The sequence below is a fragment of the Tupaia chinensis genome, unplaced genomic scaffold (genome assembly GCF_000334495.1).
Source record: "Tupaia chinensis unplaced genomic scaffold, TupChi_1.0 Scaffold000402_1, whole genome shotgun sequence".
NCBI lineage: Eukaryota > Metazoa > Chordata > Mammalia > Scandentia > Tupaiidae > Tupaia > Tupaia belangeri.
Window position 1 is genome coordinate 2,630,252 of NW_006159904.1, and position 3,977 is coordinate 2,634,228.

Genomic DNA, 3,977 nt, shown 5'->3' on the forward strand with positions numbered 1-3,977 from the left:
CATCTGTTCCACCACCTGTGCTTTCAAGCCATGACCTGGTTCTTGCCATATATTCCATTTCTCATTGTTCCTGCTAACTCTGTCTTAAAGTTCCTATGGGTTGCTTTGCCACCACCACTCTTCCAAGAGCAGGACAAAGTTAAATCCTCTTCCCTTCATTGCACAATAGGTACAGCACTAGCTTCACAGACATGTGACCAGAACGATAGTAGACACCCCACTTTTAAAAGGGTTCTTCACTTGGAGTTTAGATGATGCACTTGGTCATCATCTTGAATTTATTTATATCTATCCATATTTATATAGATAGATAAATAGATAGATAGTAGATAAATTAATTTATAATTTGATACTAAACTGTTGAAGTTGATGCCTGGCAGTAAAGCAGGTTCTGGGGGCTTGGAGCCTCAATGAACATGCATGACCACTTCCCCAAATCTCCATGACTCCATGGGAGGAGATCCAAGCAGCCCACTCTCCATCTTCTGTGACCTGTGACCCTAGATCCTACCTTGTCTCCTATCCTTGCCCCCACCCTGTCCTCTGTCCTCTACACCCAGGGATGCAACCAGGCCATACTGATAAAGTCTTACATCTTCTGTTTCCCTCTACCCTGTCAGGGTCCCAGGCAAGGGTCATGGGAAAGGTCAGGTCTCTCGCATGTTGCCTGCTGTGCCGTGACCAGAGGAGAGGCATGGTGCTGGTCATCCTACTTCAGCATTGGCAGTGCTATGGCATGTTTTATGGGGGCAAGTTTCTTTTTCATGGCCTGAGTTTGTACCAGCAAGGAGGTGCCATCTCTTGAAGGTCATCTGGTCAGTCATGAGTTAGGATGGCAGCTGAGAGAAAAAGGAGATTAATTTTCCCACCCCTGCTAGGCTCCTGCATTTTTATTTTCCACTGTACCACAAATTAGGTAGCCAGCCCTGTATAAATAACATACATAATACTCCCTGGATGTCATTTTAAATGGAAGAAGAATACACTAAATATATTGTTCTTTTCTATATGACAGAGTACAATGGGAGAGAGGTTTTAATCATACAGAATAACATATAATCAGAGGAACTGCAGCTTGGGACATAGCCTTGACTGGCCTGAAGGAGAATCCAGTGTGGAAGGGTTAAGGCAGGAGATGATTCATGTGCAGAAAATTAGTGACACACAGGAATAAAAAAAACTAAGTGGTAATTACAGGAGCTGCTTCAGGAAAACAAGAGTATGGTGAAAATAAATCCTGAAGTATTGTGTTAGAATAGTAAAATTCATGATTTTTACATACATAGATAGATGGGTATAGAAAGAGGTACGACTGTAAGTGGACTTACACATATGTATGTGTGTATACATAGTCCCTGTGCTGCCTGCTGAGACGATCAGGAAGCCAGGAGCAAGGAGTACACCTAGCACTCACATTGTGGTTTTTAAATGCGCTATAGGGCGCGTGCTCTCACCAGACAGACAGAGGGAGACAGAGAGACAGAAAGCGAGAAATTACCCCCCGGGGGGATGGTCACGCCGCAATCCCTTCTCCTCCATTCTCCTCTCAGGATCTTGGGCACGCACGCACACACGCCCGGCATGAGTTGTAAGCCACCAGGTCCGGGATGTGAACTGAGGTCGACTACGTGGGAGTCCAGCGACATAGCCATTAAGCTAACTGCTGGTTCCCGACAAATCGTGCTTTCTTGAAGTTATCTTCAAAATGAAAGGAAAATTATATCAATAAAATATTCATATTTTGCTAAATGTTATCTGTTTTCTTATATTTTTGAATAATAATCTTTATCTTTAAGAACAATTTTATATTTACAAAGATATTGAGCGGGTGGTGAAGAAGTTTTATATATACCTTTCTTGCCTACATTTTTCTCTACTGTTAAACCTTGCATTCCCGTCATACATTTGTTACAATTAGTGAGCCACTATCCACGTATTTCTATTAACTAAACCCCATAGTCTGCCTTAAAATTCACCCTTTCTGTTGTACATTTTTCATTTGAGAAACGGGTGTCATGCATCCATCCCTTCAATGTCACTCAGAATAGTTTCATTGCCCCCCGAATCCTGTGTGTCACATATTCATTCTTCCCATAACCCCTGGTCTTCAAGATCCTTGACACCCACTGAACTTTTATGACTCCATGATTTTTCTTTGTTCCTAGAGTGTCATGGTTGTACTCTTACAGTAACTAGCCTTTATATTGGCTTCTTTCACTTAGCAATATGTTTGTAAGTTTCTTCCATTTCTTTTCATAGCTTGAGAGCTGATTTCTTTGTATTTCTGATTAATATTTGATATTATAGATATGTTATAATTTGCTTATCCATTTATCTGCTGAAGCACACCTTGGTTGTATCTGGTCTTTGTTGGTTAAGAATGAAGCTGCTGTAGACTTACCTGTAAAGCCTTTCATGTGGGCATAAGTTTTCAACTCAGTTGGGTAAATATCTAAGGGCATATTCAGTAGCTATTATGGTAAGACTTTTTTAACTTTATGGAAAATTGCCACTGTCTTCTTCTTTTTTTTTTTTTTTTTTTTTTTTTTTTTTTTTTTTTGGGGAGGTTTTTGTTTTACTTCGCGCGCGCGTGCGCTCACCAGCCAGACGGAGAGAGACAGAGAGACACGAAGCGAGAAATCACCCCCCACAGGGGATGGCCATGCCGCAATCCCTTCTCCTCCATTCTCCTCTCAGGATCTTGGGCACGAGCGCACACATGCCCAGGGTAAGTTTAAGTCACCAGGTCTGGGACTCGAACAGTGGTTGACTACGTGGGAGTCCAGTGACATAGCCATTATGCTAACTGCTGGTCCCACCACTGTCTTCTAAAGTACCATTTTTATATTCTCTCTAGCAATGAATGAGCATTATGGCTTCACATTCTTCACAACATTTGATATTGTCAATTTTCAGAGTTTTAGTCATCCTGAAGTGGTACCTCACTATTATTTTAGTTTGTAATTTCCTAATGACAAATAATGTTGAGCATCTTCTCATATGCTTCTTTGCCACTGTGTCTCTTCCTTGGTAAATACAGGATTTTTTCCCCCAATTTTAAATTCGATTATTTGTTTTCTTACTGTTGAGCTTTAAAAGTTATTTGTATATTTTGGGTAACAATTCCTTATCTTACATATATATTACAAATATTTTCTATATTTGCATACTGGCTTAGTGTATTAATATTCTTTGAGCCTCCAGAGCTGGACTTGAACCCTAGTCAGTCATGTGTAATTTGACTCTCTGTATAACACTTATCTGTTACACATGGAACCAATCAAAATTTCATGTTTAGACTTGGGTCCCATCCCCAAGATATCTCATTATGTTTATACAAATATTCCAAAATCCGGAAAAATCCCAAATCCAAAATGCTTCTGATCCCAAGCATTTAAGATAAGGGATTCTCGACCCATAACTATATTTAAATACAGATATCCAGTTGGTCTGTCATCATTTTTTGAAAAAGCTATCCTTTCTCCATTGAACTATCCTTGCTTCTATATACAAAGACCAGTTGCATATATTTGTGTGAGTGCATTTCTGGGACCTCTATGCTATTGTAATGGTCTATCTATTCTTTAACTAATACCACACTATCTTGATTACTGCTTCTTTAAAATTAATCTTGAAGTCAGGAAGTGTCAGTACTCCAACTTTGCTCTTCTCTTTCCGTATTGATTTGATTATTCTAGGTCTTTTTTATATCCATATAAACTTTAGAATTAGTCAGTATTCACACATTTATTCTTATCTAGTGTGTCTTCCATGCTACAAGGGCAGGATCCAAACTGTGGTCATTCATGTGAGATCCAGTTCCCTTAACCACTAGGGTATGAGGCTGACTGGCAAGCACTTTTATTTAACAACAAACTAAATAAGTACATAAATAAATACCTTGATGGCTTTTCTTAGGTAGGATAAGTTCTGTGTATAATATAAAAGAGTACAACCATTATGAATAGGGAAATATT